The 14,739-nt window shown below is 28.2% G+C and overlaps 1 protein-coding gene across 1 annotated transcript in view; it reads right to left on the reverse strand.

Moving 5' to 3' along the window:
* The window catches only part of LOC107439425 (thrombospondin type-1 domain-containing protein 7B), a 484,164-nt gene extending 470,688 nt beyond the window's left edge, over positions 1 to 13,476 (reverse strand). The window contains exon 1 of the mRNA XM_071184973.1: positions 13,188 to 13,476. The gene's annotated coding sequence lies outside the window, so the exon portion shown is untranslated. The remainder of the gene's footprint in view (positions 1 to 13,187) is intronic.
* Positions 13,477 to 14,739: the final 1,263 nt, after the last annotated feature.

Below are 14,739 nucleotides of genomic sequence, written 5' to 3' on the forward strand. Positions count from 1 at the left end.
CAATCGCTACATAGGGTTTTAAAAAGCGTAAATACAAATTACTTTATTGGATTGGATTTCGTATAAATACGAAAATCGATGTTTGATTTTACAACCGAAAAACATATCACGACATAGAATTTTAAGCTCGCATGAATACCAATCGCTACATAGGGTTTTAAAAAGCGTAAATACAAATTACTTTATTGGATTGGATTTCGTATAAATACGAAAATCGATGTTTGATTTTACAACCGAAAAACATATCACGACATAGAATTCTAAGCTCGCATGAATACCAATCGCTACATAGGGTTTTAAAAAGCGTAAATACAAATTACTTTATTGGATTGGATTTCGTATAAATACGAAAATCGATGTTTGATATTACAACCGCAAAAACGAGTCACGACATAGGATTTTAAGCTCGCGTCAATACGAATCGCTACATAGGGTTTTAAAAGAGCGTAAATACAAATCGCTATATTGGATTTTTAAATCTCGTAAATAATAACCGCAATGTACGATATTTAAATCGCCTGAATAAGACTCGCAACGTTCAACTTTTAAATCAGGTAAATACGATATCGATGATTGATATTAAAATCGCGAGAGACTGGACTTGGGATTTCTAAAAGGCTTGCTTGTATTGTTTTTGTTTAGACATAATAAATAAAAATTTTCAAGATTAAGTGAATGAGCAAATAAATATTTTCACCCCAAATCCACCTCTATTATTTTATTATTATTTATTTTTTTTGTTTGCTTTCACGCCAGACAACAGGGTCATGACGTCTGAATTGCAAAAATACGAGCTATCCGGCGGACGAATAAAAATACGGAAAATCTTATTTTCTGTGAAGAGAAAATAGCTAAAATAAGTAAAAATACGGAAGGGTGGGTTAGCAGCTAGGATGTAGTTTGAATTTTTTGTTTGTCTTTGAAAATCGTAAATAAATATGATTATTTTATTTTAATGATTGAATTTTCAAAAAAAAAAAGCGGGATATTTATTTTAAAAAAAAAACGAAACTTTTAGAAAATCCGAGTTTTTGATAAAAAGGCTGAAATTCGAAAGGCAAAAGCGAAAAATTCTCATCTCTGTATAAAGGTCAACCAGTTTTATCCCAAGGAAATGATTTTTTGAGAAACTTCAGAGGGAGGAATGAGGACTTCAATGCTTTCGCTCCGAGAAAAATTAAATTCCTCATAAAATATTTTAACTTGTTCAAAAAAATTTCCGCGGAAATTAGCGGGAAAAATGGAAAAATCTAAAAAAAAGCGGAAATCCGCAAATCCCCTGAAGAATCTCATCCCTGTATAATAGTATTCATATGATAAATATGATCTATTTTGTTTAAAAATCTTCTGTTTAGATCCTTTCCATCGATAGAAAAAAAACTGGTAACTACGTACACTGTAAAATATTATGAATCAAATTACGGTTAAAAGTACTGACACTCAGCTTGCTGGTATTTTTTTTTTTTTGTTGCCGTAAATCCATTTTTACCGGAATATGCTAATTAACGAAAAACTTGATATACCGTAATTTTTAAAGTAATAATTACCGTAATTACCGGGATAATATTTGAAAGTAAAATGGATTTTATGATGAAATGGACTTAACAGATGATGCATTCAAAGTGCCGATATTTTATAGCGTAATTTGACTCCGAATTTTTTATAGTGTAACTGACGACAAATATTAACACTCCAAGCGTTAAGTCCCTGTGTAAAATTGTATGAAATTTACTTTGGAAAAAGCCGGGACCCGGGACTAACGCTCAGATGGTTAAAGTGTACAATTATTTAAATGATAACTTAGTCTGTATTTTTTTTCTACAGATCTTGTTTAAGTAAACTATTATCTAAATGCAATTTACAGTTATTTCATCGATAAAAAAAAATCTTCCTCCTCCACATATTGTTATTTAAGCGTATGGTAGGACAAAATAGTGAAAAAAAAAGGCTGTAGCTCATGTGTTTCGTATAAAAATTCGCAGAACCTAATATCTATCAGTATTAATGAGATACTGAGATTTAATTTGTTTTATAATTAATAAAATAAAACCGTCATCTGGCAGGAAGCAGGTGTAAATGATTAATTCTAACGTGTGAAACTGGTATTCGAACCGATGCAAATTGTAATTTTTCCGTTCATATGGCAACGGTTTACCGGAAATTCTGGTTTTCGAAATTAGAGATTTTTTTACCACACGTTTAGCAAAAAATACAAAACTGAAAAGTAAATTTGTTCGATTAAATTTATGCCATGATCTAAGGTATCATGGTAACGCTTTCAGATTTTGTCACTTCCTAGATCGTTCTAGTTGATTTTACCAAAATCATTACCAAAGCTCTTCGATAAAAATTAACAAAATTTGTGTTCCTAGATAGTTGGAATTTTGCAACATTCTTGAAGACCATATATTTTTTTTTACTCAGAGTGAGAATCGTTTCAGTCAACAAAATATCATATAACTGACTGTAAGCATCAGTCATTCTGCCCAAGAGGCATTTTGCCTATATTTATTTATTTTTAAATATCGCCAAACTGTTTGGATGCATGAGAAATGAGCTGAAATGTGTAACCATGAATAAAATATTTTGCTCATAAAATTGTAACAGAATGCTAGATTCAGAGATAAGTTAGTAATTTAAAAACAAAAATATGTATTCCTCCCAGGAGTAAATTATAATGGAATTTCCGTTTGAAATGAAACTTTATCTAAAGTTTATTCCTCTTTTAAAATGCGTAGAAAATAGCAAAAAATTCTACTAACTCACCTGAGTTATTTTTCAAGCGTATAAAACCGAGTTTCTCGTTAACAGAATTATGGAAATTATCAGTTTTTCAGCAAATTTCTCTAAAAGGGCTTTCTATTAGATGTTTCAATGTATTTTCATTTATTTCAAGAATAAATAACCACCTATTTAGTGCGATAGTTAGAGTCTTCTCCCACCGCGTCTTTGACCAAAGTTCCATACCCCATACTAAAAACTGGGTGCCTGATTTGTTTAGTGTTTCGAGTTCTGCTTCAATATTAAGTTTTTGGTGGTTTTAGAGCCAGAAATGGCATAATATTTATTTATTTTTATTTCCAATGGCAGAAATTGACAAACTCTTAACAAGAAGAATAAACATAGATAAGAGAAAAAAGTCAATGACTCATTAGCAGATGCCTAGCACTCCAATATCTGTTCACTTCGGAGTCTCCGTGTATAGCCGAACATCCTATCAAGTGCTTCCTACACATTACTTCGAATTTCCTACTGAGTGGGCAATTCGGACTCATAAAAATGCCAATGCGGTGGAGGTGCTGCGCAAGATAGTCATGACCCACCGCAAGTCTAAATTCTGCCGCAGCCTTATGGCATAAAGTTTAATGGGCGGAAAGTAATTTACAGACTTCTATTTAATTTATTTTCGTAAAATTACTTTTCTCAGATAAGCGTGCATTTTTAGAAAATTTTCTCGCTCTTAATTCTTTGTAATTTCGCATGAGACATCTGATAAATGATTCTCAGTAGATTGTTATGTATTTTTATTGAATTTTCTTTTTATAGTGCACAGATTTAACTTCTACAGTTTATAATATATACTTAACAACTTATTACAAATAAAAGTAAAAAATAATTCTATTACGAAATTAAATTACGTTTCCTTTCTTTGCCTAAAAATATTTAGAATACAATCTTTATTTAAAACATTTCCTATTTAATGTTTGAAAATTTCCGAAAGTAAACTGCGTCCTAAATCGGAAATGTTTAACCATATTAAACATGATACAACCTTTGATATTTACTGGTCTAATATTGTACTCCATCACGTTATAGCACCATCAACCCAGAATGCAAAAATAATCCTCAAAGTTTAACTAACAGTAATGGCAACAGTTGAAATGCAATTCAAGATCGCTTTCATAGTCAGTCTTATGTATTTTTGCATATGTGTTTAGAATAAGTGGAAAGCATTAAAATTTTCAAAACGATGGTGAAAATGGTAACTTTGGCAAACATGGACCATTTCGTATCGCTGCAAGTAATTTGCTGTCTAGAATACAGAAGGAGTTTAATGAGGATTTTGTCTAATAGTTACAGTAGAGAGAGCATGCGTTCAACTCAGATGGAAAAAGGGATTTGCTAATCAATATTTTATTCATGGTGTTTTGAACGAAAAGTTAGTTAATAGTGGAAATGATTGTAGAGAGATTGAAGAATAAAATTCTAATAATTCCTTTCCTGTTTGGAATATTTATCTGCGTTTTATTCCTCTTCAGGGAAAAATCAATAGGAAAAGGTGGTGTATAACATCATGATGGAAATATTGCGTTTTGGTTTCAATTTATATAATTTTGTTTAGTTTTGAATTAAATATTTTTTAAACTTGTAAAAAGAGGGCATATAAATAATCGTAAGAGTGAGGTTTCTTTTTTTTATTATGTAAAATGTATTAAAAATTTCATACCGCGTCCCAGGCGTTCAGTGGTGAAAAGAAAATGACAAATTATAGGGGTTCAGATTTTGATTGCAGAGTATGAATGCAAGGAAAAAATTAAAAAAAAATAAATAAAAAATAAAAAAATGACAGATTAACCACCTCTTTCATTATATGTAATAAAATTTAATAGCAATAAAATTTAATACAGCTTGTCATAAAGTTTAATATAGCTTGTACTGTCTATTAGATTAAATTTTCAATCTAAGAAATAAATGTTAGCACAGTATTTTCTACACAATTGTGCTGTAAGCAAACTGAACCACATATGTAATTCTTATAATACCTTTAAAAATTAAAATGAAATGTTTTACTTATAGATGAAGAATGGCAATCACTTTTACGTTTCACGGCGTGAAGAATTTTGATGCGTATTAAAATGATTTGACATATGACTCTTTGTACTTTACGATTATTTATAACGTTTTATTCATGTTGTCGTCGTAGGCCATTAAGGCAATTGGTGTGATTGTTCCTGTTTTCCAGTGGCGCCATCTATTGCCAAGAATTTGATTTCTACCACACCCATACGTCACACCCGTTTATAGGACGGAACCATTCATACATCCATTCATTCATCCGCAGATCGTAATTTTGAACTGAACCAGAGACAGATCAATCTCCAATTCAGTACCTCCAAAAGTATTGATTTGTTATGGAAACATGGAGGACTTTGTGAACAGACAGATTTAACGTGCACCAGTCACCATTTACTACACGGGGGATGTTTTATTCATAAAAATTTCATTTAACTATAAGTAATAATTTTTTCAACAAAGCAAAATGGAATTCGAAATATTTTTAGACTCCAAAAAGTTTAGCAAAACCATAGCATTTTCAGAATATTTTATGTGGCATAACCTTGTAAAAATATCAGTATTTGGTATTGACTGAAACATTTTTAAAACAAAAAACTTGTATTTTTGTAATCACTATTGACTTTCGGTGACCAGCTGATGGTTCGCCTTTAAAGTAAAAAACAAAATTAAGCGTTAGGGTTAAAGTAATTATGATTGATAAGTAAAATAAATTAATAAAAACAAATCTTCAACTATCGGCTTATTTATTTATTTCCAAATTCAGAATTATAATTAAGAGAATAGTTGAAAATCCTCTTAAAATGAACTTTATGTTAGTCTTCAACTCCTCAACAATGATTTATCTGGCTGCGTGATCAAATTTTGGAAATTTCAGTGAATGATGTCAGCTTAATGTCACTCTTTTATTCTATTTATTTATATTTTTGTACTCCGGGAACATTTGAGAGCAAACAGTCCAGTTAAAGTAATTATGATTGATCAGTGAAATAAATTAATAAAAACAAATCTTCAACTATCGGTTTATTTATTTATTTCTAAAATCAGAGAATAGTGGAAAAACCTCCTAAAATGAACTTTGTTAGTCTTCAACTATACAACAATGATTTATCTGGCTGAGTGATTAAATTTTAGAAATTTCAGTGAATGATGTCCGCTTAATGTCACTCTTTCATTTTATTTATTTATTTATTTATATTTTTGTACTCCGGAAACATTTGAGAGCAAACAGTCCAGTTAAAATAATTATGATTGATAAGTAAAATAAATTGATAAAAACAAATCTTCAGCGATCGGTATATTTATTTATTTCTAAAATCAGAATAATAATTAAGAGAATAGTGGAAAAAGATCTTAAAATGAACTTTATGTTAGTCTTCAACTAGACAGCAATGATTTATCTGGCTGCGTGATTAAATTTTGGAAAGTTTTAAGTGAATGATGTCTGCTTAATGTCACTCTTTTATTTTATTTTATTTATTTATTTATATTTTTGTATTCCGGGAATATTTGAAAGCAAATTGTCCAGTTAAAATAATTATGATTGGTGAGTAAAATAAACTAATTAAAACAAATCTTTAACTTTTGGTATATTTATTTATTTCTAAAATCAGAATAATAATTAAGAGAATAGTAGAAAAACCTCTTAAAATGAACTTTATGTTAGTCTTCACCTATACAGCAATGATTTATCTGGCTGCGTGATTAAATTTTGGAAACTTCAGTGAATGATGTCTGCTTAATGTCACTCTTTTATTTTATTTATTTATTTATATTTTTGTATTCCGGGAATATTTGAGAGCAAACAGTCCAGTTAAAATAATTATGATTGATAAGTAAAACCAATTAATAAAAACAAATCTTCAACTATCGGTATATTTATTTATTTCTGAAATCAGAATAATAATTACGAAAATAGTGGAAAAAGTTCTTAAAATGAACTTTATGTTAGTCTTCAACTATACAACAATGACGTATCTGGCTGATTGATTAAATTTTGGAAATTTTAGTGAATGGTGACAGCTTAAATGACACTCTTTTATTTTATTTACTTTTTTTCGCAATCTGGGAATATTTGAGAGCAAACAGTCCATTAAGATCTCAGAAAGTCATTCTTTTAACAGCATATTAAAACGCGGACTTTTCAAATGAGTTATGGGTAATTGAAGAGTTCTGCGATTAGAAATAAAGGAAAAGAAATAAATGAGGATTTTTTGCACGTAAGGCAACCAATAGAAGTGTTGAGTTAATTTTCATCTGAACTCCTTAAATTTTAACTGAAGCTCCTCGTTCTCTGCATCCAGCGAATCATATTCGTCTGTTTGTTGTAAAAGATAACAATGAACCCAATTAATTCTGAAAATGAATAAAACTATCTGCAACAAAGCAGCAAAGATTAGAACCATTTCATCCATTAGATAGTAAAGACATTTCTCAACGTTTAGTACAACGAGATTGAAACGTTCTTTACTTTCATTGCAGAAACATTAACACCATTATCAAAATGAAGTACTTAACTTTTGCTTTGCGAAATTATGCCTGGAATACATTGAATTGATTACATACATATTAAGAAAAGAAATGTACTTTGAATTTAAGAACAATGGTTTACTGAATTACATACGATAAAATAAAACGTACGAAATATATAATTCGCTCTTACTTTATTTTATTTAAAATTGTGTTAAATAAATGCAAATAAAATGCGTTAGTATATTTTAGGAAATCAAATATGATAAACAACTACTAATAAGCTAATGAACTGATTGTGCATTCTTGGTGGTTTGTTGAACTGACTGCGCATGCTTGACGGTTTGATGAAACTATAAAAACAAGTGAAACTATAGAAACAAAATATTAACCTACTGTCTCTGAAACCGGTTTGCACTTGTTTACCATCGTGTATCAATTTGTTACGTTAGGCGCAATGTAATATAAATTCGACGATTGGATAAATTCGACGGTATATTATATAAATATAGAATATTTGTTATAACAGGTATTATATTGTAATAATTAGATCAAATTATTAGACGCACTGTAGTTTTTTAATAATTACATGTTTCGCAAGAGTTTACATGCAATACTTTAGCATTTAAACATACATGTAATAGGGTTTTATTCAGATTTTTAGAATCTTCCTATTTGTATTTATTTTTAACGTATTGCATTACAATGTTAAATAATGAGTACACGAACGTAAACAAGAGGAAACCGGTTTCAGTCGCGTAAAAACAATAAAGCTGTATATTATTCCTGATAATTAAGATTTTACATATAATCTTATAGTGCGTCTAATAATTTGGCTAGAGACAAGGAAAGCACGAATTTTTAAAATTCTTATTAGAGCGAAATAAAGCTTAATCTAAAGAGCATGGTTGATGACCTTTGATTGGGTAAAAATTTGCCTCCGCTTCTGATCTTGGAGTAAAACATGAACCATCAAAGCTTCAGATTAGTTACTTTTAAACTTCCNTAAAAGAACAAAATAAAACATGCGTGACTCTCAGTAGTGTTATAGAATTCGCTGCAATAGAAATCTGTAGTGTTATAGAATTCGCTGCAATATAACTTTGCCCGCAGATAAATAACGTTTACCAGAATAAAGTTCTAAATTTTCAAGTTGTAAGAACAATTCTTGAACGCTTAAAATTACTTCTATAGTAATTATGCCTTAATATATATTAATGTATAAATATATTTCACAGCATTAAAAGAACAAAATAAAACATGCGTGACTCTCAGTAGTGTTATAGAATTCGCTGCAATAGAAATCTGTAGTGTTATAGAATTCGCTGCAATATAACTTTGCCCGCAGATAAATAACGTTTACCAGAATAAAGTTCTAAATTTTCAAGTTGTAAGAACAATTCTTGAACGCTTAAAATTACTTCTATAGTAATTATGCCTTAATATATATTAATGTATAAATATATTTCACAGCATTAAAAGAACAAAATAAAACATGCGTGACTCTCAGTAGTGTTATAGAATTTGCTGCAATAAAAATCTAAAAATGTTAATTTAATATATTAATATTAGTTAATTGTTAATAATTGTTTGGATAGAAAAAAAATAGTTTAAAAAATATATCGTAACTTATGTATGGTATTTACCTACAAGTAAGAAATTATTTTTCGTTATCTTTTTACATATATTAATTACGAAACTGCGTAAGCACGTTTGGTATTTGACACTTTCCTAAGTTGGGTTTTAAAACAATACAAAAATTATATCTATATATGAATATGCTTGAAATATAACTTAAAGTATTAAAAACAGATTTTTGATACAAATTATCAGAAACTAGTTAAAACCGTCAAAATTTGTCAAAAGTCTTAGATGATAATCGCAAAATCCTAATGCATGCGGAGTTTTAATAGTACATTTATAATAATGAGTTAAATGTTTCGTTCAAAAAATTAAATTAATGTTTAGGAACTTTTTACATTTTTCAAGAAATTTTGAAATATGCTATATGAAATCAAAAATACAGTACAATTGTTATTTTAAGTCTCATTTTAATAAAAGGAAAACTAAAATGCATTTATTAGTTTATTAAAATGAAAATATTTTGTTCTACCCTTATAATATGAAATTTTATTTATTACTTTTTGCAAACTTTAACATTAGGTTAATTCAAGAAGAGTGGTATAAAACTTTATCAGTGGTTTCAAGAATCATAAATTTTAATGTAATGAAATTGGAAAGCATTTTAAGGAATCCGCACATCTAGTAATTTAACTTTTATAACTTTAGCTAACTTTAATAACTTTAACTAGTTTTTAACTTTTATAACAATTAGACTACAATTTTTTTATTTTCTATGATTGTCTTCTTTTAAGCAACTTCGCAATTTATAGAAAATCTTTTATTAGTATAAATTGGTTTATGCTTAATTTTTTTTTATTTCATACTTTATTAGTTTAGTTTTTCTTACAAAAAAAGGATTAGTGCTGTTAGTGAAATAATAAACTAATCGCATCCATTATTGTTTAAGCAAAGACGAATGAAAAAAATCAAAAAAATAGACACTGTTTCTTGGGTGTAAAATTTAACTCAATTTTGGTTTAAAGAAAAAAGCTCGCTAAATTTTTTTTCTGGAATACTTTATGAATAATGAATTTGGTTGAATGTATTAGCTGAATAATAAATTAGCTGAATATTTTAATTCAATTTTCAGAAATATTTAAATTTCTAGCACGTCTCTTCGGGGTGGAAAACAATGCCAGCTGAAATATATCGCATCAAAAATAAAAAAGAAACACAAGCGTGAAAAATATTGCTCAAGAACTAATTAAAATTAATAACATAAATATCTTCTTATTTTTTACGTATAGGCTCTTGTCAAAAGATTTGTCGTATGTTTTTGGAGAGAAAAAATTAATTCCAAAATTTAGGATTTTGGAATTTTTTTGTTTCTTTACAGTGTTTACCTTAAAAATTATTGTTTCAAATGAATATTTTCAATTTTTCTTAAACTCGTTCCATTATAAACCGGACCGGAAAAAAAGTAAATATGTGAAAAAATATGTCTACATCAATGAACTTTTTATTATAAAATAAAATTTTTAATTGAAATTTTCTAAGCAGTTTTGAATAAACATTAGTTCAAAACTGAAAATAATCACTGATTTAGACACATTATTCTTAGCAATAAAAAGCTAATATTTAGAAATATACTATTTTCCAAGCTTGAAAAATGCTTGACTTCAAATGATATTAAAAATAATTTTTTTTTCAAATTTCGCCAAAGGAAAATACGAAAAGACCAATGATGTTTTCATTTGCAGCTAATGTTATAGTACACTGCTAATAATGTTGTTATAACTAAACGAAACATTTAACTAATAATATTTCAGTTAAACAATGTGCAAAGCTAATAATGTTTTAGTTAAACAATATAAAATGCATGAATGTAACAGTTAAACAATTACTCATTTCTTACTTCTCTCACTAAATATTGATGTATTCGATTCATTTACATTTACATTTTACATTTTTATATAGGAACTATACATATACTTATTTAAAATAAGTATATTGGTGTGCAAAATAAATTATAAGTATTAGGAAAGTACTGAAGAAATTAACCTCATTTTTTAAAAATATTTCTGACTTTAATAACAACTGTTCTATTTCAAATGAAGATCAATAAAGTATTGTCCGAACTCAACTCCGAATTGCGCCATTCTTTAATTAATAAAATGCAAATATACAGATATTTATTGTGTAAAACTATTTATTACGTAATCAGGATTTTTTAGAACTTTCTGAACTTAAATCATTGAAATGCTGTTCAGAATGCAAAAATATTGATGTCGGAGAAAAACTGAACAATATTTCTGGTAAAAAATTCCCTTTAATGACCCTTAAGCATTTGTATTGTATGATAAATTCTAATCTATAAAACGTCCTCCGGTTTTTATTCTTTCTGTTCGATTTCTGCGAAATTTTAATTTCGACGAATAAGTTGCACAACGAAAATGACATGATTAACATAAATGAAAACGCATATTAGGAAAACTTATTTGTCGTTAGGTATGTAAAATAAATTTATATTTTAATCGATTATATTTCAGTTTTTTAAAATTATAAATTATCTAAGGGGGGGGGCAGTTCCCGTTTATCTGTGTGGTTATTAATTTTAGTGGATTTGTATTGTATGACACTTTTAAATGGGATTTACTGAGGAAACTTCTTTAATAAAATGACTAACAAATCCTTCAAAGCAATCCTTCTAACTAGCAAATTAATGCAATAATTCTTAAACAAAATTATAAAGCTGCACAAAGTGTAGTACGCAATTAACTACTAGGTTTTTGTTAAATTACGAAAAGCTTAACTAACGAGAAGCTAATTAAAAAATATTTATTTTTTATTAAGGGTAAAGATCTGCAACAATTTTTGAAAAATAAATTTTTAAAACCTTTTTTATCATTTACGCCAATACTATGTTATAATATTATTAGCATTTTCAACTAAAGGTACAAGCTATATACCTTGAAATATTCATACAAGGCTCATACATATCGTCATCAAACTTCCGAGGGATAAAGTGAAATAAGAATACTACATAAGTTCATGAATAAAAATTTAAAACGTCTTACAGGAAAATAAAATTTTTAAACATTTTTCGCATTATTTAAATCATAATTAAAATCACCATTTAAATTAACGCCATTTAAGTAATTAAACATTTTTCGCATTATTTAAATCCTAATTGAAATTACCATTTAAATCATTTGATTTCTTTTCAAAAATCATCAACTATAGTTTAAATCAACAGTGACGTTCAAAAAGAAAAACATGAACTTAAACTTAAACGGAGTAAGAAATTTGGTAAAATGACTGTACTGAATTGTTGTGACATTTCTAGTAAAAAAAAAACTTGTAATAAAAATTAAAATATACCGCATTTAAACACTTCATTTGAAAATTTTTCTGTTTTAATGTTAATGGTTTCGTAACGTAAATTCTCAATTACAAAATTATAGTTCTTATTACCGGACGTTTAGGACAAAACACAAAACTCAAAAGTAAATTTAACTGAATAAAGGGTTTTTATGCCATGCTCAAAGGTATCATTATAATATTACCTAGTTTTACCTCATTTACTAAATTTCATAACTTACTGTAAAACCATATTCTATTGTTAATTTTACCAAAGTCATTACCTATACGCCTCGAAAAAAGTTACCGAGCTTTTTGGTGTTCCCATAGAACGAGACAGAAACACGGTACATTTCACATTCTTGTAGTTTTGATCATACTTTTTTCACAAACAATATTATGTATTATTAAATATTTTGTCAAACGCTTTGGCTAGTAAATGTTAAAAAGAAATCATAGTGTTAAATAATAAAAAAAATCCGATTTAAATTAAATGAATCCGAATTTTCTTTTAAGTCAGTCTTGGTTGTTTTATAAACTTTTTAATACTTACCAAAAAAAGTACGTAGCACATACCTTAAATTGATAATAATTAATACGAGGTATAATCCCCATTTAGATCAATTTCAGAGGGAATGCATTTGAAACAAAACAGTAACACACCTACACAATGCAAATTTATGAATATAAATCTTGGAACCTATAGCAATGATATATAAAATTATAAAACATTTTCCGATGTTTATAACAACACTCTGTTATAACTCTTTTAATATTTACAATTAAATGTACATGTCACCGACTTATGTAATGTTTATTCACATTTAAATCAAATTTCCGAAGGAATAAATGAGAAACTAATCTATACAATATGAATTCATGAATATAAACTTTTAAAACTTTTTCCATCATAAATACCAATTCTTCATTATAATATTATTGAAACATTTATAATTAAAAGTATACTCTATGCAGCTTAAAATAATAAAAAATTATCAAACAGTATCCATACTAACTTAAAAGGGAATAAATTCAAGTCAGAAAAACTCACCTATACACATGCTTTTTCGAAACTCCAAAGAGTCCAGAATATTGATTGAAAAGATATTTTTTGGGATAAAAAATAATATTTTACAGATAAAGATGTCCTCCCGACAGATTTATCATGGAAAATTTCCACGACACGTGGCTGTGAGAGTCGATGCTCACAAAGCAATCCGAAATAAATCAGGAGCGAACGGATCGAAGGTCCGGAAAGCTCACAGTCTCTTGGACCATTGAAAGCTGGATAGAATATGTGGGACAGGAAAAGAAGCTACCGGATATCTCGCCCATGCGCATGGAAAACTTTTTGGTGATTGGCTTCGTTTGGTCAAAAACTAAAAACTATGAGAATTCCGAGTTGAATGTCTATTCATTTTGTAATGTATTTTAATTAAATGCACAGATGAAATTCAGTTAAAATGTCTTTAGACTCTTTGCGACTATGGCTAAAGTAAAGTTTGAATTCCTTAATTTTAAAGATTACTGGATGGTTAAGCCCCTTGTTCACTGCCACTGACAATGATTTCTGTTTCTTGGCATAAAACAGTTTTTTCTTTCTAAAAAAGTTTAAATTATTAATTTAAAGTATACATTCTCTGGCTAAATTATTAGACGCAGTATAAGATTCTATGTAAAATCTTAATTATCAGGTGATAATATACAGCTTTATTGTTTTTGCTCGACTGAAACCAGTTTGTTCTCGTTTACGTTCGTGTACTGATTATTTAACAATGTAATGCAATACGTTAAAAATAAATACAAATAGGAAGTATATAAAAATCTCCCGAATAAAAATCCATTTCATGTATGTTTAGGAATTAGAGTATTGCACATAAACTCGTGCAAAATACGTAATTATTAAAAAGCTATAGTGTGTCTAATAATTTGATCTAATTATTACAATATACTAATATAATACCTGATATATTAAATATTCTATTTTTATAAAATATATCGTCAATTTATCCAATCGTCGAATTTATATTATATAGCATCTAATTTAATGAATTGATACACGAACGTAAACCGGTTGCAAACCGGTTTAAGTAGCGTAAAAGTATTAAAACTCAACAGTATCACCTGATACTTAAAATTTTACATAGACTCTATAGTTCGTCTAATTATTTTTCCAGGGACTATATATGGGATGGGGCTAGTGCGGACATGGGGCTAAAGTTAATAACTTGAATAGCGTTTTTTATTTATCGGTAAAATTTCTTCTGTGAGATCGTAAATTAGCAACTCTAGTGTTACATTCCCATGTGCAGTGACATAATCATACTGTGAATACTTTTGTCGAAGTTTGCAAAAAGTTTTTAAAGTGCAAAATTAACCTTAAATTTTTCTCTTTATTTTTTTATTAATATATTTCATTTTCAGACTTTCAACGGAAGGTGAAATTATGTTATAAATGATATTGTATGGTTTTAAATAATCAGCATTTTGCTTAAACAAACATACGTCATCATGGGTCTAGTACAGACACATGGTTGTGGGGCTAATGTGGAC

Source organism: Parasteatoda tepidariorum, chromosome 9, assembly GCF_043381705.1.
Source record: "Parasteatoda tepidariorum isolate YZ-2023 chromosome 9, CAS_Ptep_4.0, whole genome shotgun sequence".
Lineage (NCBI taxonomy): Eukaryota > Metazoa > Arthropoda > Arachnida > Araneae > Theridiidae > Parasteatoda > Parasteatoda tepidariorum.